This window comes from Danio rerio, chromosome 18 (assembly GCF_052040795.2).
Source record: "Danio rerio strain M-AB ecotype USA chromosome 18, GRCz13ab, whole genome shotgun sequence".
Lineage (NCBI taxonomy): Eukaryota > Metazoa > Chordata > Actinopteri > Cypriniformes > Danionidae > Danio > Danio rerio.
The window spans coordinates 42982870-43007103 of record NC_141038.1 but is presented as its reverse complement, the minus strand read 5'-3'; positions in this window follow the sequence as shown (position 1 = coordinate 43007103).

Sequence of the window (24234 nt, the reverse complement as noted above, 5' to 3'; positions counted from 1 at the left end):
AATCTTGTTGAATATGTGCATTTTTTGTTTGATTGAATAAGTCAACCTTTCCATTGCTATACAGGAATTATGGTAAATTTCTGCTGCATTTTTTCTAAGGACTTGCAAATAATTGAACTATACAATGATGGTATCTAAAACGTCAAATCTTATTGAGACAGCAGACCAATACATTTTCCAAACATTCAGTTATCTGGACAATGAGAAAGTCCATTGGCTGAGCTTAAAAAGCAAAGTTTCCCAACCAGGACTTCACAAAACAAACAGTTTGCAGTAGCTCCAAGGAACCATGGCTGTTTCTCAATATGCGTTCTTCAGCGGTCTTGCGTCCTTGTGTCCTCTTGCAACGTCATCGTTTGGAGGACGCGTGAAACTTCCCAGATGTGATCTTGATATCGAGGATGCACTGATGCAGACTTGAGCACTGAACTCGCTCTGGAAGTCCCAGAAGTCATTGCGACTGGAAGTGGGAAGCGCAGCATTTTATCAAGATTTAATATTAAAGTTCAGATATATTACTAATTTATCTCAGGAGTTTCCCTAAATGAAACGGTAAAAGTAAACATAACCATGAACATCTTAATAAAGGAAAAAACACATTTAGGTTTTTTATTTGCTGAAATTCGTATTAAAATCTGTTTTATTTATATTGTGCAACATCTATTTATAATGTTTTCATGCATAGTATATATTTTGAAAAGGGGAAAAAGAATAAATCGTTGTATGAATGCTGCACTGTTTAAATAATTTACCATTTAAACGCGTGAAGGTCATGTGACAATCAGGAAGAATGCAGCATCTCATTTCTCAAAGAACGCGTTCTCTGCTCTCACAGTCTCCTCAGTTCGTTCTTCCGAGGACACCTGACAAGACTGGTCTCCACAAGAACGCAAATCCGTTCTCTGCGTTCTTGGAATTGAGAAACAGCCCATGCCTTCCTCTACCACAACTCAATCTCTCCTTCATTCACCCACTCACCTATTATACATTTCAGGTGTCTGACCAGTACCCTCTAGTGCCCTGTAGTTTCTTTAGAACAGAATTTGTATTTCCATTATTCCATGAATAACATATGAAATACAAGTGACAGACATTTCATTCTGTTATGATATATATATATATATATATATATATCTGTTACTGGTCAGGGCTAGCACATGACCACAAAAATTTCTTAAACCAGCTCATGACCAGAAAGAACCAGCTTAAATCAGCATCCAAGTGTAAAAACCTACCTTACCAACATATGCAGGTTTTTGTTTTTAGCATGGATGTCTGCATTGTTGTCACAATCACCAGCGATCACTACTCCATAAATCGCTCGATCTCTCTTACATTAACTCATGGACTACAATTCCGCCATTTCTGGACTACATATTCATACATGCACTTCGCCCAGACACACATGCTTCCTCATCTAAACTGATTACATTCACACCACCTGAGGACTGATTGCACACACTATTATGACATTACAACGCTGTTTCCTTTGTCTGCTTTTGCCGTGTTTTTGATCCTTTGCCTTGTTTATTTGTTTTATTCTGTTTGCTGCCTGCCTCTGACCATCTGCCTGTTATTTTGACTTCAACTCTGGATTGCCCTCATACATCTGTTTGCCCCTGTATTGACCACTGCTTGCCTGACGATTCTAATAAACCTGCACGTGGATCCAAACCTCTGTTGTTTGTGTCACTCCCCGTGTTACAATTGTGGACTACAGTATCCCATGTAGTGTGCATACAATTAGAAACATACATAGTCCATACTGCACAAGCATTCAGACTATAACCGTAGACTGCAGACTAAAGAAAGTAAAATGGTTTCAACTTCAATGTTATTATTAACTGACGTGTGAAGTTTGTGTTTCTATTTTGATAGAAAATAAGCTGGGAACTTCTTGAACTATGAGAGGCGGTAATAGCCAGGCAGTAGGAGGGCGCCCCGCGATTCAGTTTTAATTGGTCGTGCACGTTTCCGCCGCAACAGCTCCTTTAGCTCTTGAATTACAGTAAAAACAGTGAGCATGTAGGGCGGTGGAGAGAGCGGGGGCGTCAGCAATCGTTAAAATCTCTCCAGCGCAGAGGGAAGCCGTGCGTTATTAGATTGTAAGGCTGTAGGGAGGAAAAGACCATTTGACTGCGCTGTAGGGGTGAAGCGTCTGGTTCTGCTGGGGGGACACATGTGGCAGATCCAGCCTGAGAAGAGACGGCAGGAGACGCTTTAACAGGTCATCAATGCTCACCTGCTGCACAGGTGGCCTACAGACTGTTAATGAGGCTTTCTGTTTTGCTCAGACTCCTGAGAGAGAGGAGGAATACGGGAAAGCAAGAAATATGAGCTCCATCACAGATACACCGTCATCTAGACTCTAGCTAAGAGATAAATGAAGAGTCTGTGCTAATGAATTTCACCTCCAAGATTGTGTTGATGGATTCGAAGGGGTGCAAATGCTCTATTGCGCTTTCTCTGAAACCACATTAGTCTCTTTTGTTTTGTTGTCTTGAATGATCTTCCAAGTTTATGAGGTTTTGGAAAGCAACAGAATGAGTTATGCAAAGATATGCAGACCGAAAAGAGAAAATGATGCCATATGCCTCTCTCACACTCACTCACACGCTCTGTCTTTCGCTTGCTTACTTTCCATTTGGTCTGCATGTTCTAGGGACTTGTACTGGACAAAAATGTAATTAGATAAAGCCATTTACATACACATTAGTATCATTTGTCCTTGGATGTACATTTAGAAATGGGGCACGCATACTGTACTGGACATCTCATAGGGCACAGCATGGTGTGAAAAACTGTACAAAAGCATGCACATCTCTCTTAATTGGGTGCTCAGCCAAAACCGCAAAAAGTGCAAATTAAATGTTAATCAAACACCAAGGCTCTAAAAATACAATTTTTTTTAAATTAAAAAGGCTGACACAGAGCGTGTAACGTTTCGAGCCACCCGGCTCTTCATCAGACAATGTTCATCACAATCAGGTGCTCCTTTTTGTACACTTCCGGATCACATGATCTCCTCTCGCATATATGCCCACATATACATACATGCATATGTATACATACACAATCATTCATACAGTATATACATATATACACATGAATACATGTATACACATTCACATATAGTCTATAGCTTTGATATTTCAAGTCAAATTACAAAAAAAAATGTAAAAATTAAAATAAATATATATATATATATATACATATATATATATATATATATATATATATATATATATATATATATATATATATATATATATATATATATATATACAGGGGCGGACTGGCCATCTGGCGGACCGGGCACTTTCCCGGTGGGCCGACGTACTTTTTGGGCCGGGCTGATCATCGTCTTATGATCTGATCGGCCCATAAAAGGCTTAGCAGCCTATCGCTTTTTTCTGCCTTATTAATTAACGCTTCTGTGATCTGTGACTCTCTGAAAGTAGATGCTTTTTTTTCCCGGACAGACAGACCGGGCCGGCCCATGTGACACTGCAGCCCATTGGCTCTTTTCTTTATTGACATTAGGCTGGTCCAATCACAAACTCCTATTTTGGGCTTCGTGTAAGCGTGCGTCGTCTGTGTGTATTTGTCAAAATAGTCGAGAGTCAGAGAGAAGAAACGCAAGAGAGGCACAGAGAAATCGCGGGAAATACACCGGCGTTTCATTTAGCGGTTCTGAGAAGTTCTCTGTTCATTCTAGTACACTCTCTGCCAAGAGCTGGCGGGTGAGCATGAACCCCAGGTGAGAGTATAGTGCATGTCAGACAGTTCATCTGCTGGATGATCTCATCTCAATATAGTTGTTAAATGTGATATTGAATTCATCTTGTTGTTTGAATGCATCTTGTTGAGTGCAAAGATAAGCTAATATATTAATTTATGTAACCACGTACACTGATTCTGCACATTGACTTGCTTACCTTTATCATATAAATGTATTGTACGTTATACTGTTATAATGGCCATTATTGATTATTAAAACTGATATTCTGCAAAAGAGACGGGGTAAAGTTTGTTCTTTTCAAAGAAAATGAAAGGAAACAGTTATATTTAGGCCCTGTTTTGTTTTAAATATGCAGAGTGAAGAGGATGCTCATATAAATATGCAGCTACACGAGGCTGTTTGGTGTCTGTTAATCATAATATCAAAATGAAACAAATTTGAATTATATTGTGTTTTGATTGTTTAGATAGTGAAACAGCAAGCAGGATGAGGTGAATTAGGTTATAAAGTACACTGTTCCCTTTGAAGATTTACCCATGCATTAGCAGGCAGTTTTTGTTATGTTTTTTATTGAATATAGGCTGAGTGAATAGTGTATTGAATGAGCTAAATTGCCTGTAGTGTATGAATGTGTGAATGAGTTTGTATGGGTGATTTCCAATATTGGATTGTGGCTGGAAAGGCATCTGCTGCATAAAACATGCTGGAATAGTTGGCAGTTCATTCCACTGCAGCAACCCTTGATAAATAAGGGACTTATGCGAAGAAAAATAAATGAATGAATAGTGTATTTTTTAGAACTCAACAAATATCTTTATGGACAGTATACAGAAATTAAATTGAGATTAAAGTCTGTATTTATTTATTTCATATATATGGCTTTTGTGTTTTATAAAATATGAGTTGATAAAAATATTGGACGTGCATAGATAGATAGCATTTTGATTGAATGTAGTGGGCCGCTCTGGCCCAAAATGCCAGGGCCGTTTTTTTGCCCCAGTCCAGCCCTGTATATATATATATATATATATATATATATATATATATATATATATATATATATATATATATATATATATATATATATATATATATATATATATATATATATATATATATATATACTGTATATATATATACTGTATGTATGTATATATATATATATATATATATATATATATATATATATATATATATATATATATATATATATATATATATATATATAAATAAACCATAATATTACATCACAAATTAATGCATAATGTGACCAAGTATTCCTGTTTTTCTGACAACATTTGTAGTGTTTGGTTGACTCATGCTTATTTCAAGTACTGCATGCAATGGTCACATTTATCATTGTCCAGGTATTTAATAAGTTGATTTTGTACCTGGTTTTTCCTTGCATGTCTTTCAGACATTTAATCATTGGTCATTGTCGATTTATGAATTTTGTTATAACTTAAATGGAGTTTCAAGAGTTCACACTTAGCTGATAATTGATTATAAGGATTGTTTGGCATGCTGTCCCGGGAGAGAGCCTTGAGCTCTTAAGATCCTCGAGCCCGGGGCTCCCTCCTGTTTGCAAGGCGAGAGGGGAGTTTGAGCTCAGGTAAATCTTGAGAACTCCTCTGTTGTAGTAGCTGATGAAGAGATAGTGATTGCTCTTGAGAGATAACTACTAGGAGCATGTCTATGGTGCCGATTTAGATAAGTCAATTAACAGTTGCGTGTTTTTGGATGGTGGGAGGAAACCGGGGAACCTGGGGGAAACCCACGTGAGCACAGGGAGAACATGTAAACTCCGCACAAAAACGTCAACTGGCTTGGGAAGGACTAGAACCAGTGACATTCTTGCTGTGAGGCAACAGTGCTAACCACTGGGCCACCGTGTCACCCATCTAGGAAAGGAGGAGGAGTAGAGGTGGAAGGGGGGATTCTTCAAAACGAAGATGGCTGTCATATGGAACTTAGGGTATTTATAGTATATAGCTTAGGAATCCTCTGATTAGTGAATCATAAATTGAATAATGCTGGACTGGCTGCAAGCAATCATAAGCACGTGATCCTCTCGAAATTAGTTTATGAATAAACTTCACTTAATAGCAATTAATCTAGTTTAAGAATCACCCGATAAGCATTTGGAAAACTGAAAAATATTTTAATGTCATTTTAGTAAACATGCATGTTGTGTTTTTGAATTTTGTCATGAAAAATGTTTTTTTTTAATCATTATTATTAAAGGGCTCCTATTTTTACCTCTTTTACAAGATGAATGATAAGTGGCTCTAGAATGTGTCTGTAAAGTTTCAGCTCATAATCCCCATCAGATCCTTCATTATACAATGCTGAAAATGCCAATTTGGGGGTCAGAGGATAGGGTAGCTTTTCACAGGCATTTTTGTAGCCTGTCCCTTTAAATGCAAATGAGCTGGTTCTCCCTGCCCATATATGTCAATACCGCCGTCACATGTGTACAGTGCTCCCAGGACTAATGTCATTCAACTGCACTAGTGAAGACCAAAGCCAAAAACTTTTGTGCTAAACAAGGAACATTATTAATGATAATAGATAAACACAAACTCTTTATCGGCGATGCCCATGCAGTCACTTATCCATCAATAGAGAAAAGTGATGTAAAATTATAATTTTCGTAATCTAAAAAATATTTGCATACTGACCACCGGGGAAAACTCCCCATCATAGATATATCTATATATGTGTATAAATCTCTGGCTCTGGATGGCCATTCCTCCACTGCACCTTGGTCCTGTATTTATTGCCTACCGCAGATAAGACAAAAAACAGAATCCCAAAAAATAAAGCGAACGAGTTCATAACGTGACGAGAATGCGGTGAAATCCGAAAACGGGTTCAAATTCAGACGAGGGCTTTTCTTTTTCTGGACAGCTTTTGTAAATCGTCGCTTGGGTTTAGGGAAGAAGGAGGAGGAGGAGGGTGGCTGGGTCGGCCGATTGGTCAGCTGCCCAGTCAATTGTTCAGTCAGTCAGTCGTACAGATAGTCACTCGACAGCGGCCTCTGGCGGCTTTTTACGTGAGAACAGCACGGGCGCGAACGGCGCGCACTAGCGAGAGGCATTAGAGATGCGAAAAAGCATGCACAGCGGCCTCTCGTGGATTCGCGAAAACAAAAACTGCACAAATACGTACCTCCCAGGGCTACGTTTCCAGAATGAGCCTGGGTTGGATCTATTTTAACGTAAGGAAATTTTTAAAAAGCCACTTCTTGCGTTTTTATTACACTAATATGACGGTGTACAAATTATACCTACACAGAGTTCTGTCCAAAAAGCTTCCAAAAATGCATCATAGGTGCGCTTTTAGTAAATTAACTATGTGCATAATTATAAAAATTTTAATTATAAAAATTAAAGTCAACTTAACAGTTTCAAGTTACACAGGGTGACTCACTTTTAATTAAAGTCAATCTGTCACTTTTTAGGCATGGGGTATACTCAATTTATAAGGTAATAATTGCATTTTAATAATAATTTGCCTTTATTGTCAATGTGCACTTTTTAAAATAGAGATTTGAAATGTTTTACAACTAAAGTTTGAAGTACACGTCGAGTGCACATTTAATATAATTGACACTTTTCTTTTATTTTCCTACAAAGGGGTGTAGGATCATATTATCTCCTTCTTTCTCTCTCCTGTCTGGGTTAGCTCTGAAAGGCTCTCGTGTGTCATGTCAGATTTGCTGTGTGGATGTGAAGGACTAATGCTTTGGTCAAAAGGTGGGGACCTCATCCTGACCTCTGGAGGCCCGTCTCAATGAAATCTCTCAGGACAACTTAATATGACTGAAAGCTGCTCGCTGACAGGATAGAAACTACCATAGACACTTTTGAAAAAAAATATCATAGTTGTTTTTTGTATGCAAGCACTATTTTCTTATACTGGTTTGAACATAACCCTAATTTCAAACAAGAATTTGTGTTATTTTTGTATTTTCTTTGGATGGTGCTTAACAAGTGCATAGAAATACCCTGGAAACCAACTGTAGCACATTGTCATATGGTTGAAGAGTTTTTCAAAGGCAAAACTACTGTCTTTATTACTTAAATAAATTATAATTTGTTTGTTATGTTGCACTGGCCACTTTATTAGGTACACCTTACAAGTACCGGGTTGGACCCGCTTTTGCCTTCATAACTGCTTTGATCCTTCATGGCATAGATTCAACAAGGTACTGGAAATATTTCTCAGAGCTTCTGGTCCACACTGACAGGATCGCATCACACGATTGCTGCAGATTTGTCGGCTGCACATCCATATTGCGACTCTCCTGTTATATCACATCCCAAAGGTGCTCTATTGGATTGAGGTCTGGTGACTGTGGAGGCCATTTGAGTACTGTGAACTCATTGTCTCTTTTTCGGACCGTTATCTGTAAACCCTAGAGATGGTTGTGCATGGGAATCCTAGTGGATCTGCAGTTTCAAAGTCACTTAAATCACCTTTCTTCCCCATTCTGATGCTCTGTTTGAACTGCAGCAGATTGTCTTGACCATGTCTACATGCCTAAATGCATTGAGTTGCTGCCATGTGATTGGCTGATTATAAATTTCCATTAACAAGCAGTTGGTGTACCTAATAAAGTGGCCGGTAAGGTAGGCAAACATAGTAATGTGTGTTTGACAATTTTTATTTCTTAGCTGAAAGTAGACTGAGGTAAATGCAGGCCACAATTAAATTTAAATGAAGCTTCTGTTTGAATACAGCTAAATCTCTTTCTCTCTCAATTTTTCATTACCAGCTAACTGTATTTTGCCAAATAACTCCAAATAAAGTGTTTTTGACTTAGCTCAAGACAAAGAAAAATCGAATACTAAATTAAGTTACACCGCACAATAATTCAGCTAAATAACAATGATAAAACATTTGACATAAATAAAGATGAAAATCGGCGTCTCTCTCTGTTTCTGTCTCTTGTTTGCCCAGAGGTGGGTCAGATGATGGATGATCTTTCAGCAGTCTTTCTTTTAATCAATGCACACTCGCTGTCTGAGTGGTCTGTAATGACAGACAGCCTCGCACACACATACATAGTCGTCATACGCAGCCGCTGGAATGCATTAGAGGTTTTAACCTGGACCCCTGTGAAAGTGGAGAGGTCGACAAGTCTTGACAGGAGAATAAGATAATTAGCAGTGAGGGCTGCAACTTCAGACAATAACATTATACAGGCGAAAGCCAGAGAGTACATTACTGGTATATAAATTCTCAGGATTGTGTTTATCAAATTATAAATAAATAAATGAACAAACAAATAAAAATGTGTGTGTTAATTAACTTTTTTTCATTAGTGGAGCAGAAATCTTATTCATTTGTAATTTATAAAATGCTAGTCAATGACTATCTGCGCATTAAGTGGCATAACAACAAAGGCAAATAAAAATAGCTGTGGGTCTTGATAAGAGTGGAAGTTGCTGAGAATTTATTTTCAGTATGCTGGATGTCCTTTTTATTTAATTTAATCCCTAGTAGCAAATTTACTGTCAAAGGGGCTAATGCCGAATACCCAAGCAAATTGTCAGATCTTAATTGAAGATTACCAAAACAAACATTTTTTTTGTGTGTGTAATTACTTGCGCTGATTAATTGTGAGTTATGAATAATGAAAAATGAATAAACTTCACTTAATAGCAATTAACGTTAAATTAAACGTTTACTTAAAATAAGTGAGTAAACCCATTTTAATTTGGAACTTTAAGTTGATATGACTTATGCACATATTTAATTTTTTTTCAAACTTGAAAGGCAACAGGTACCCACTTTTTAAAATAAAGCCTAAAAATTCAAAAAATAGGTTTACTCACTAATATAAAGTTAAGTCAACTAATCATTTTTACAGTGCACAAATGTTTGGCTTGAGAGCTTTTTTTTTTTCATTTTCCTTTTGTATAAGTTGGTTATGCAAAAACATCACAAACACACACACCAACAAAAAAACTGCATAGTTCATAAGTAGCTTGTGCACCAGCTGTGCTCAACAGATCAACACTATTGAAAATAAACGATAAAGTATTTCTGTCCGCAAAATCTCCCTGAAATTTCGTTTGCAACCACAGCTTTAGCTTTAAATGCGTATTGATGATTTTCTGATGAATAAGCCAGTAAAAGGGTTTGTTTCCCCAGTTGTTCCTCGTGTTCTGAGTCAGCTGAGGCCAGATCAATGGCGCTCAGCAGCACTTAGAGAGATGCAGCCCTCCTAACATGAGCCGACCGGAGGAAAGATTGATCATGGTCATTTATCCGAGCGGAGGCGTGTCGTCCCACCGGCCTTCACGTTTAACATCCTCTGTGCTGCTTTAAACTGGCCAGTTGCCATGGTAGCTAATGAGGAGCCGACTGATGAAGTGGAGCAGTCGCCGCCGCAGATTCTTTACCAGGGTAAGATAAAGCTAATGCTGTTAGCATCGAAACTGCAGGCTGAGCCCACTCATCAAACAGACATTCCCAACTTTCTCTCGCTCTAATCCAAAATGAGGAATGAAAATGTCTTTATGTGGTTTATGGCTGTAAAGTTCCCACTCGAACCCTGCTGTTCTGTACACTTTAAAATAACCCTTTATAAACCCCAATGAAATCTGTTTTATTTATTTTTTTCAGTCACAAGTACAGTTCTCACTATTATACTACACTGTAAAAAGACAGCAAATATTTTTATGCTGCTTATTTTAACATGTTAATCAGGTGTGTATACAAAGTTTAACTTCATAATTTACGTCACTTTGATTGATGTGATTTGATATTGATACTAGAAAATAATTTAAATTAACTAAAACATTAAAGGCAGCAGGATTTTTTATAGTCTATATACTGTACTATTAACTAACCTTTGACTTGACCTCCTAATTCACTGCTTATTAATAGTTATTATTGAAGCAATAGTAATGTAGGTTTAGTTATAAGATCATGCAGTATATATCATGCAGACTATATACTTTATAAATACTGATAAACACCCGACCTCTTAGTAAAAATAGTACTTAAAAGTTTATTTTTAAATTCCTATTTATATATTTTTATATATTTAACTGAACTTAAAGTTAAAATAGTTAAAAGTTAAAATATATTTTTATGCTTTAATTTATGAACTACTTTGATGTCAATTTATGAAGAATTTAAACATTTAAATATTAGGAATGTTGCAATGTTTCGTGTTTTCCACAAACTAAACTACTAACTAAAATTAAAGTTTTATTTGAAACTTTTATTTTGACAGGCTCATTATATAACAGTAGCTTCCCTCCCCTAGTATTCATTCATTCTTTCATTCATTCATTCATTCATTCATTCATTCATTCATTCATTCATTCATTCATTTTCTTTCGCTTCTTGAGAGCCTTGCTTTTTGGCTCAGCCTCTTCTTCACCACAGCGTGGTACATCGACCACATTACTGCTGCTGCTACACCGATCCGAGGCTGCTACTGTCCATCAGTGGTCGCATTTCAGTCACAGACGCTTTGAGAGCCTTCATGACTGAATGAATGAAATATCTGTTTTCCTCAAAGGCTACAGGTTAAATGACCAAAACAAAGACAGACGTTCTGGCACGCAATTCACATTTTCAAAGCAGAATATCTGACTTCAGCATTGTTTTTCAGATAAACAAGAATGTTCACTTAGCATGTTTCTTAAATATCTTATTGTAATATCTTATAAATATATTATTGTAAAGCATCCTGTAGACAATATGAATTTAAAAGAGAGAAGTCATTTATGCTGAGCACTACACAAAATATGTGCTTTTCCTTTTTTTAGTTTTTTAGAAAAAAACCTTCTGTTAATTGACCTGTTTTGTTCTATCACACTCACTTTTTCATTAAACTTTTTTTTTAAATGTGGCTCCCTATGTTTCGAGCAGAATCACATACTCTCTGATGTTAAATGAACATTATTAATAACCTTGATGGGAACTGCACCTTCACAATATAGTGTGTCTGTTCAGATCTCTAATTAATCGGGTACTTTAAGTAGGACTAGCTGCTTTTAGTCGAGCTATTATCGGTATTATTTCCATAAAGAGGCACATTAAGCCAGTCATTGTCCAGCTCTAATCAGAAGAGTGAACGGAACTATAATTAATGTAATTATTTTAGCCACTTGTCATTATTTGCTTTGAGAGCTTTTATGTTCTGTTTCATTCTCCTCAATGTAAACAGTTTGCTTTTAATGGAATATCTTTGTCTGTTGTGCTGCAGATGCAAGATCTGGAAGTTAAATAAAGCCTGTTTTAAATTACATATAGGACAATTTAGGAACTTGAGATTGTACAGATTTTACTGCAAAAAATGACACAAATATTAAACATCTTTATTTCGTTAACAAGTATAAAGCCTAATAAGACACTTTTGTCATTACCTTGTTAGAAGTGCAAACGTTGCTAATATAAATTAAGGTTTTGTGTTCGCAAATCACTGTAAAAAAACAACATGGCAAAAAGACATGACAAACAAAAGTTTATTATTATTATTGTTATTATTTTAACTAATTAACTAGTTTATCCAATTTCAACAAATTTTTTTTTACTTTTATAAGGTTCAACAAAATATTTTTAGTCAGTCTGACTAATGTGTCACAATCAGGAGCAAGACGAGGGACAACAAGGGTAAGGATCCAATTGCTGGTTTAATAAGATTATTTGTTAAGGCAAACCGGAGTAGCTGCTACATAAAGGATAATCCAAAAACATAGACAAAACAGGCATAAGGTAGGGATGGCTGACCTGAAACTGATGCTTTGACAGTGTCGAGATCTCAAAGCGCAAGTCTTTCGAAGAACTGCACAAAAGCATGTTCCGAATCACCCAGATCACTTGACTAAGGTGATTCGAAAAACTCTTGTTATGTGACTAAAGAGATTCAAAGCATCGGTCATTTCACAAGTGTTTCGAAACCTGACGAATCTGAGTTTGACTGACAGGGTCGGAGAAAAATCTCTGTCTTATGTAGGCTAATGGACAACGCAAGTGCACAGAGGAACTGTGCTGCAAATGGCCCAAGTTCGAATCTCAACTTGTACAAATACTCTGAAATTCTAACTTGATGTATTTTAATAATGTAACTTTTTTATGACCAAAACAAGACATATTTATTCACAGTGTTCATTCAGATGTCAGACCAATGTTAAAACAAAACATGTTACACGAACAGAGCATTTAAAAATTAGCATATTTAGCGGCATCACCCTGGATTCAAACCCGGTGCCTCTGCATGTTATTCAGGAATTCTAACCGCTTCAATAAATCACTTGAAACCTCGACTTGAAACCTGACTCGACTTGAAACCTATTGTATAGAACAATACAATAAAAAATGACCACTAGGTGTCACTGTAGAGACAGGTTTCAAAACATTTCCATGCTTTGACACATTCGCGTCAAATGTTTCAGTGTTTCATGAAGCCTCGCTTTGCCCACCACTAGCATAAGGTCAAAATAGGCGGCAAAAGGATCAAACGGTAAACAATGCCAAGGTCAAAGATACTAAGGATGGCTGGCGTAAAACTAACGTTTCGACACAGTGTCGAGATCCCGAAGCGCAAAAAACACTGCACCGAAGCAAAATTCGAAACACCCAGGTCACGTTACTAAAGTGTTTCGAAACACCTGGTCACATGACTAAAGCAATTCAAAGCATTGATCATTTCAGAAGTATTACGAGACCTGGCTAATCTGCATTTGTCTCATAAAGCCTAGTGGACCATGCGTGTGCATGTTGTTACTGTGCTTCAAATACCTTTGGGTTCAAATCTTTACTTGTACAAATACTCTGAAATCATGATTTTATGTATTTTAATAATGTTACTGTTTTATGGTGTAGTCTAGATAGGATACAGCTGCGGATATGCCATAAATTTAGCATAATTTTTGTAACACTGTACAACAATAATTAATATTTTTACAGTACTGTGATAGTTGGGTTTAGTGTTACTGTAGACGTTAATAAAATAAAATTGGAAATTTAATGAATAATATAAATATTTCTTGTTTACTTCTGGCCACAACCGTGTCTGATCTAGCAACAGCCCTGTTTTATGACCACAACAAGACATATTTATTCACAAAGTGTTTATTCAGATGTCAGACCAATGTTGAAACAAAACGATACAAGAACAAAGCATTTCAAACTGATATTAAGCATTTCGAAATAGCTGTATAAGCCTGGATTCAAACCCACTATCCCTGCATAGTGGTCAAGAACCCTCACCGCTCCACTAAATCACTTAAGGTCTACAAAGTGGGGTTTAATACCTGAATTTGCAAACTATTCTTTGCTGAAGCTATTCCAGTGCAATTCATAAAAATGACCACTAGGTGTAACTGTAGAGATGGGTTTCGAAATGTTTCGAAGCTTCAACACATTTACTTCGACTGTTTCAGTATTTCATGAAACCTCGCTTTTCCCACTACTAAAAAATACAAACAGGCCAAGCAAATAAATGTCAGGACAATGCAACATACATGCATGATGGACATATAAATTGTCTGAATGATCAGTGATCACAAGTCTCAGCAGTGTGTGTCTCATCAGCTGTAATCAGCAACTGGTGTGTTCGACATGGCCTGGTGGGATTTGTAGTTCCATAAGACATGTAGATCGCTAGCGATCTGTCAGGAGTGGATCCCTGTTGATTAAGACAGTTAGTTGGAATAACTCAAAATATAATTTGATTCAACTAAACAATTAAAGGCAATTGTATTTTTTTACAGTGCATGTTTTTCTTTATGTCAATGCGATTTTTAAAATGTATTTAGGCCTTTGTTTGAAATATCTAACTTTCTAAGAATGAATTGTGTAGTTTCCCAAGAAATATTAAGTGAATTTGTGTAAATCCTACTGATTATTTGGGGTTGCTAGCAGGGACGGACTTAGTGATTAGGGGGCCCTAGCATTTGTGAAAAATAAACTGAATGTAAAAAAAAAAAAATGCCAGGCACACATATATATATATATATATATATATATATATATATATATATATATATATATATATATATATATATATATATATATATATATATATAAAAGATGCACAGTAATCTGTCCTGGCTAAAGGTCTCAGATCATCAGGTAACTACACATAAATGGTTAATCTCCCATTAAAGCCATGTTATTGTAAAAATTGATAATTAAACCATATTAACAAAAATAACTGTAAGCAAAAGCAAGCAGGTAAAAAAAAAAAAAACTGTTTAACGAAAGGATGGTCACACGGACATAGTTAATGTTAGGCCTGTTAATAATCTGGTAAAAAATAATTGAAATAAAAGCAGTGACCGCTGCTGCTTATATATATAGGGAGCGTGCGTGTAATACATGTACAACAGCCGTGCGCAGCACATTACCCATACGCACGAGTAATCATCCTCTCATTCGGTATTTACCTGCGTTCTTTTGCTCGTGTGAAGTTATTTTTGTTAGTCATACTGCTTCTCGATTCTAAGATCACATTTGCACGAATATTGTGACATCTTTATTGTAGAACCCTGCTTTTAAGAAAACTACAATTTAAAAATTATTTTCAACCAGCCAAAGTGGTCAATGGGAGTGTCTGTCTTACCCACCACAGCAGAAATCTACCCGCATTTGGCAGGTTGGCTGGTGTTAAGGTCAAGCCCTGTATATATGTATATAATTATAAACAAAGAATATGTTGTTAATTTAAAAAGATAATCACTCAACTAAAGCTAAACTGTTAATTAAGTAGTTCCTGCAGTTAAGGTCTACTGAATCTCTGCTATAAATAGCTGGCACTGAATGTGTGCAATTGACTTCATCCAAATGACCTCATAAAGATAATAAAATCACCTTTGCTGGCTTGCGTCTGGATAAATCAGCTGTAATTGGAGAGAACTTCCCTCACAAACCATCTGGAATGACCAGAGCAGATAGACGATGTTTGCTGTTGTGTATTATGTTGTATTCATTTAGAGGCCTTTGTGTAACATGCTCTGTTGACAACGCTGTGTTCTCTCTGTGCTTCACATCATGCAAACAGATAAGAGACCGGCTTTGCTATTGTTCTATTGTTCACCGCAAAAGCAGTTTAAGTCACGTTGTCTTTGATAAAACTTCAAAGAAGACATCATCCCCATCAAAGAGAGTGGTACGATCCGCCCTGACCTCCTCTCCATGTGAGCTGACCCCACGGAAGACAAAATCCCACCTCCAGACGGGGGGCACTGTTGCGCCTGGCATTTCCTGAACCCTCTCTGTCAGCAGAAACGATGGAAAATTGAAGCTAAATGTCAGATTTTTTTCTAGTGGAGAAAAGGCTACGATTTGCTTCATCAATGAAGTAGGCCATGGCTTGCGTGAGGGACCAGATCTCGTTCTGAATGTCACCGTCTACAGCTTTAATCTTTGGGGGAAGAAGTAGTACAGTGACTAGACAGACTCTGACTAGACTGTCTGACTTTTATCTAGCCAACACACCTTCACATATACATAAAATAAATAGTATTAACTGCTATTGGCCAGAGGGCTAATTAAAAAAAAAATATATATATATTCTCCATTCAAATCTTAAATGTAATGTTCACATTAAACTGAAACGCAAACAAATCTATGCCCACAATCAATTCAAACATCTTTTTCTATATGTTTTGAATTATAATACACATTGAGAGATGTTTTTGTCCAGAAAAAAAAGGTTGTTGTTTTTTTTAAGACCTTTTAAAGTCTTCATTCACCCAAAACAAATGAAATCATGCAAGAGAACCAACATAAATGTAAACCAAATGAAGTGGTTCGAGAGCTGGACCATTCATTCATTTATTCATTCATTCATTCGTTCGTTTTCTTTTCAGCTTAGTCTTACCACAGCGGAATGAACCGCCAACTTATCCAGCATATGTTTTATGCAGCGGATGCCCTTCCAGCTGCAACCCATCTCTGGGAAACATCTATACACACCATTCACCCATTCACACTCATACACTACGGACAATTTAGCCTACCTAATTCACCTGTACCGCATGTCTCTGGACACCCAGAGGAAGCACCCAGAGGAAACCCACGCGAATGTACGGAGAACATGAAAACTCCACACAGAAATGCCAACTGACCCAGCCGCGGCTTGAAACAGCGACCTTCTTGCTGTGAGGCGACAGCACTACCTACTGCACCAACGCGTTGCCCAGAGCTGGACCGAGTCCTCTTTATTTCTATAACACTTTTACAATGTCAGTTGTCAAAGCAGCTTAACGCAGATTAAGAAAAGAGAATAAAAAGCCAGGGTGAGTAGGTAGTGCTGGAAGGGCATCCACTGCGTAAAAACTTGCTGGTTAAGTTGGCGATTCATTCCGCTGTGGCGACCCCAGATGAATAAAGGGACTAAGCCGAAAAGAAAATGAATGTATGAATGAAAAAAAAGCCACAGCAATAATTCAAATTGTGGAACATTTAAGCATATCAGGCAGGCAGAAGAGTAGTGGTAGAATTCTGGTGTAGGTCTTGTTAAGTTAAAACTAATTCCCTATCCAGTATAAAGCTGAACTGAAGCCGTGGCCTAATGGTCAGAGAATTGGACTTGCAATCCAAAGGTCACAGGTACAAGCAGGGATTGTTGGTGGATATTCTCACCTCAATGCCACAGCTGAGATGATTCCCTTGAGCATGGCACGGAACCCCCAACTGCTCCCTGGGTGTGTGTTCATGGTTGTAAGTGCCTTTTCACCCAGCGACTACAACAGGGAAGTACTCTCAGTTAGGACTCACAAGTAAGTTTTATCTCTTTGAAGACAAGGAATAAGACGGAGCGAGACCGGAGTAAGAATCCAAGAGCACAGATAAACCGATCTCAATCAATGAAACCCATTCAATTTTCCAACAAGGCGTAGCAGGAGCAGGGAAGCCCGGCTGCAACTCGGAATAGTCAGCTAACCTGTCTAAATTTCACCCCACATCCACCACTGCACACACACTTTAATGGAAATCGTCGACTGAAGCCCATACAGTGCTATAGGGTTACTTCCACAAGTATCAGGGCTCACATCTGCAAGTTCTCACACACCCACTTGTGTCTATTACTGTGAAGCAAACTTGCCACAAAGTAGACAATACCAGCACCACTCTAATCCGACTCAACAAACAAAAAGGTAACAAAAAGGAGCATGCCATAGAAAGGGGAATGCCTGGAAGAGAAGAGTGCAAAATTAACAGGACACCATACCCATCATAATAGTGCTTAAATAGCGCTCGCACTTCATTGGTCTACCAATCACACGCCAACCAAACCCCAAAATATTCACCTTGCCACACAAATTTTATTGCTGAAGTTTAGTTCAGGGGTGTGTTTCTGAAAACCATTAACCAAGAAATCATTGAAAATCATTAGCCAAGTAGGGTCGCAAGTGTCCTTGTTACAATTATAGTTGCACATATAGCATCGATTAGATACTTTGGTGGACTGTTAAGAGAAAGGCCCAGGTGGTGATGATAAGACAAGAGACCCTGGTGAAGCAATTGTGGTGGAGTAAAGAAAGTGACAACTAATGATTTATGTTGGGGAATTTCTCCTCCCAACATTTATGTTTGTATTCAACAAGGGTGTCATAAATTTTGTCCACAACTGCGTGATTGTACACAGTGGCATCCCAACCTATGCATAAAGTATAACATGTACAGTAAATATACCGATTGTAAAAACTATGACTGTTTTGTTAACATACAGCTTACTGTGCAGCACACAGATTCTATCATATTTTCTTGTTCTTTATGCTTTTTTGTTTGTTTTCAGTGGATGATAGCACAAACTATATTTTCTTGTCATCTGTCTTTGTCTGACGCTAATGAAATGGTCTGCTGATTCATATTCCCTTTTCATGCTCCTAGAGCATTTTAATTAGGTTTTTCTTTGGGCTTCATTTTTTTCAGTGCCTTGATTGGATGGTCTGAGTGATGTTTGTGCTAGATTCATCAGGGGACTGGTGTTTGTTTAAAAACAGATTTAGTCAGTTTATAGCTGAGCCAGGCTCCTTTTTTAGGATGTTCTGATTGCAGCATTTTTAAAGAAAACCTGTCCATTTATTTAGGATGTTTCCATGCTGGCCCCTGCAAAAAACAATGCATATAAAGTTTTTTTGAACATTAATTTTGGATAGAAACATGCGTAAGCAAATACATAACGTAACTGTTTAATATGTTAAAGACAATGATGTCAGGACTAGCAAACTGCAATCAAGTGCTGTTTTTTTTTTTATAAAACTACAGTAATGTGAAAAAAATAAGTGCATCAGTTGAACAAATGAATTCGGACCATCTGAGAGATGAGTTGAAGGTGGAGTAAGAAAAAAAAATAGAACACTAAAAACTGGACTGATATCAAAAGTTAAAGGTGCAGTGTAAGTTTGACACCCAGGGGTTGAACTAGGTATTGCACACCTGGTTCAAAACACACACAAACGCAAGTTGCCAGATTGACGACATCAACAGCAGTGTGCCTGCCTGACTGTCAACCCTAACAGCTGATTTAAGGTTGATTTAAACCGTGTTCTAAATAAAAGCAATGGCGCACAATAGAAGGCTTCCATATTAAAAGGAGTTTTTGATCTAACCAACACCTGATATTTACAACAGAAAACCAAGACAGTGATCTCCTTAGGTACACCTCATGAGCTTTATTCAGTGTTAAATGCTAATAATGTGAGTTTGAATGCCATTTAACTAGACCTTATTACCCATACTACTAAAATCAGCAGTAGATAGTTTACCTCAGATCTTAAAAAATAAAATTAACTGATTGAAATTGAATTTTAGACCTGTTACAAATGTTACAAGTGCAAACCAACACATATCTGATTCAGCATGTATGTATAATAATGTAAAAGAGGTTTAATATGTATTAATTAGATTATAAACTTTCCCATTTCGTTGGCGTGCAGTGAGTGTACTATTATGTGCTTTTGAATGGCTGTATTTAAATTTCTGTTGTGTTTCGTCCAATAAAAACAGCCAAATTGCTTATAGCCGCACATCTCGTCATGTAGCGTGTTGTCATGACACAGGATTACTATGTAACCTGCTCACCTAATGTTTACGTTTGTAATATTTTTATTATTAGTAACGTTTTAAAATAAGGTTCATTAGTTAATGCATTTACTAACATGGACTAATAAAAAACAACGCATGTACAGAATTTATTAATCATAATTGAACATTTACTAATGCATTATTGATATCCAAGTCCATGCATGTTAACATTAGTAAATGCACCATGAGTTAACATGAACTAACAATGAACAACTGTATTTTCATTAACTAACGTTAACTAACATAAACAAATACAGTAGTAGATGTATTGTTCATTATTTGTTCATGTTAGTAAATGCATTAATTAACATTAACTAATGAACCTTATTGTAAAGTGTGACCATACTATTTGCTAATTAATAATCACCGCATGTGGAACTCTGAATCTGCGTCTCATTTCAGAGTCTGCTACTGTCCACCAGAGATCACATTTCGCACACTTTGAAAGCCTTCCTGACTGAATTAATCAAATACTCTGCACCAAGACAACCCTGGGAGCTGAAATATAATGGGCTACACTGGCATTGGACTGGTTGGACCAAAACAAATACATTCCGGCACGTAACAAACATTTTTAAAGCAGAATATCTGACTTTAGCATTGTTTTATAGATAAGCATGTTCACTTAGCATCTTACTTAAATATTTGCAAACATATTATGTAATTTTTATGCTTTAGAAGAGTCAAGAACGTACATACAGCACCTTTAAACACATGGACTGAACACATTCCCTTAGACACAGATAGAAAGCTACAAAGGTCCTGATTTGCACATACAGAATTTAAAAAAAAAGGCATTTATAATACTAAATTTAATTATTTGATTGGTTAATTGATTGATTGATCATTTCTGATTGACCTTCAACACTAAATTAAAGGTTTTGACTAATTTCAGAATTTTTTTAAATCAGTAAATACCTTGTTTGTTCAGTCTATCTACTTAAAAAGCATCTGGCTTTGCAGTTCTGCGAAACAGAGGTCTGTTTTTTGCCCCTTGTTTGTTAATGTGCCTTATTTTCCAATTTGCACTGAATAAAAGTCATTAGCAGGATGAGCATTAGCGCTAGTCCTAAATGATTGACAAGCCTGCTGTTTATACTCCGATATGAACGAGAGAGGATACAATTATGAAGTTAGTTTTTTTTGTGCAGCACTCATCTCTATGTGAGCGTGTTGTTTTTAATTAGCAGGTATGGCAATCTGAGCCTTATCTGGCCAGCAGAGACATTAGCAGTGACGTCAGCTGAGTGTAGTCATTAACATTCACTCAACAGCTGTCAGCCGTGCCAGAGGAAGAAACAAACTCCAAACAAATGTATTTTTTTATAGTGTGATATAGTTTGTGAGAGCATTTAGAGAAGAAGATAAAAGCTGCGTTCACATCGTCTTGTAATTACTGTAATTTCAGGAAGACAGCACATGACGTTTTACTCAGAGCTGTTCATGTTTTTTTGGATAATTTACTAGTCAGAGTTTTGTAATTATAATAAATATAATGACATAAATGTAGTGATTACTAAGGCCAGATGGAATCCGCGGACGTTTTTTGCTATTTCTGCTGAGAATGTTGGTAAAGGTCTGCAGATTTCTGATTATTTTTTTTACTTTTATTTAATGTTTAAAATGCAAATCCAATTTGATTCACTTTATTTGGTAAATAAAGCAAGTTTGTCATATAATATATCTAGAAAAGACAGAAAATATTACTTTGCAAACTGCATTGTACATAAATCAGATAAACATTTTCACATTAGTCAATAATATTATTGCAATTAAGTAAAAAACTGAATATATCTAGATTTACTCACATTTACTCATGTAAATGAACAGAATTAATGATGGGCTAAAAATCTGCGGAATTCTGCGCGCCGGATTCCGGGTGGGCCTAGTGATTACTTTAGTATTTTAACTGGCAGCTTCTTTTCATAAATGCTGATTGCTGGCATTACTCACTTCGGTCATGTTTTATTCTTGTTTTGTGGCAGAGTTCATGCACTACTCATGTCTTGTCAATAACATGTCTCTTGTCTTCGTTCTGAATGTGCGGTCTTGGATGAGTAACACATTCTTGTCTTTGTAGCGAGCAAGTGCGCGCTCCCGAGGAGAGCTGTTTCGTTCTTAGCTCTTCAGTCAAGTTCGTTCTTGTTTCAGTTGGTGCTGGGATCGAAACACGCATGCCGCAAGTGTGTGTACAGTAGGTGTTTTATTTATTATGTCTTGTGTTCAGTCTTGTGTTGGTGTTGTGTAGAGGTTGTGGTTTTGTGTTCTCATCATAATACTTTCATCGTAATCATATTTTGTCTTTATTTCTATAGCGCTTTACAATATAGATTGTGTCAAAGTAGCTTAACATTGAAGTTCTAGTAAATTTAAATGGTGTCAGTCCAGTTTTCAGAGTTAAAGTTCAGTTTAGTTCAGTTCAGTGTGGTTTAATTTTCACTGCTGAAAGTCCAAACACTGAAGAGTAAATCCATCAAGTTGATATGGATTTAGCGTGGAACAAACTTCCCAAATTGACCAAAGTGAAAGAAAAAACCTTGAGAGAAACCAGGCTCAGTTGGGCATGACCAATTCTCCTCTGGTCAAACTTCTTGTGCAAAGCTGCAGTCTAGATGTCGGAGGTTGAAGAGCCCTGGACAATCCAATGTGAAAGTGAGAAGCTGAAGTTGTGAGTAGGTCACCAGCTGGTGTTCAGACTGGCCCACGGGCTCAGACTTGTCTCCTACTGGCTCTTTTCAGGAATCAGTCTCATGCTCTCCACTCCTCCATGACCAACAAAGCACCTGCTCAGGATACGGCCTGGTCCAGGATAATGGAAACCTCGGGAACAAAAAAAAAAAAAAACAGACTAACACATGAGTAGGTTGAAGTTCAAATTATATTGTGTCTTAGTAAGTGTTCCTGGCTTCTGTTGCCCTGAATAAAGCTGCGGTCACAATGGGCTTTTTCTCCCATAGACTTCCATTTCACTTTCATACGCACGCGAATGCGTCAGACCGGAAACGCAGAGTCTTGCGTCAAATTTCACAGGTTGCTGCGGTGCAAAGTTCAAGCTTGGTGAACTCTGATCTGCGAAATTGCATCACTTGACTGCATGAGACCAATCGAGGATCAAAACATGACCTCTCTGGACACAAATTTAGAACATGGAGAAATCCCTAACTCTGACTGGTTTCTTCTGTATCTGTTTTACTTATATCTGTGAGACTAGATTCATTTATTGGCTAACATTGTTCCTAATGTATGTAATCTGACCTTCCACCAAGTTACCTTTACATGGACACACACACACACACACACACACACACACACACACACACACACACACCTAACAGTACCTGACTATATTGTTTTTTTTTTGTTTTTTTTTGTTTTTTTATTGTTGTTTTGTTATGGTTTTTTGTTGATGTTTTTTGTATTTGTATGATCCCAATTTATGTACCTTTTTGCATATTCTAAAAAAAAAAAAAAAAAAAAACATGGAGAAATCGCTCGCTTTTTTAAATGTTGCATAAGCTTGTTTAATCTCGCCCCTTTTCGCAGCACGCTAGTGTGATTGCAGCTTAATGCATAGTAGCAATTCTTAAGAGGATTTGGATTTTAAAAGCATTTGTGTTTACACATAGCTTGTGTCTCTTTGTGCCATGGGCTTTCCTGTCTATTGTCCCTCCCATCTTGTTAACCTATTATTCGTTAATTCTGTTGACCTGTTTGTTTCTTAATTAGTTCTCCTTATATATCTCTCATGTCTGGTGTCCTGTGCCAGTTTGTCATCATTCTTCCTGAGTTTCTAGTCTTGTTGTGTCTTGTCCAGTCCTGATCTGCCCTGCCAGTCCAGTCAAGTTTTGTTTTTTTTTTTATGTTTTTTTCCCCCTCTGGGTTGTTTTTGCTGTAATTAGTTTTTTTTTTTTTAATTAATAACCCCCTCTTTATTTATGCTGCACTTGAGCCCTCTTCTTCTCCCTATCCCAACCTTGACAAATGCTACATGACCATTGAACATATTCTCTTGTGCAGCTAAACTCTTCAACTAAAATTGTAATATAATATAATATAGGGGTGAGGTGACACGGTGGCGCTGTAAATAGTGCTGTCGCCTCACAGCAGGAAGGTCGCTGGTTCAAGCCTCGGCTGCGCCAGTTGGAATTTCTGTGTGGAGTTTGGTTGTCTCCCCACATTTGCGTGGGTTTCCTCCGGTGCAAAGACATGTGGTACAGGCAATGTGGGTAAACTAAATTGTCAGTGGTGTATGAGTGTGAATGAGTGTGTATGGTTGTTTCCCACTGATGGGTTGCAGTTGGAAGGGCATCTGCTGCATAATAAAGCATATGCTGGATAATAAGTTGGTGGTTCAATCCACTGTGGCGACCCCAAATTAAAAAGGGTACTCAGTCAAAAAGAAAATGAATGAATGAATGATACAGGGG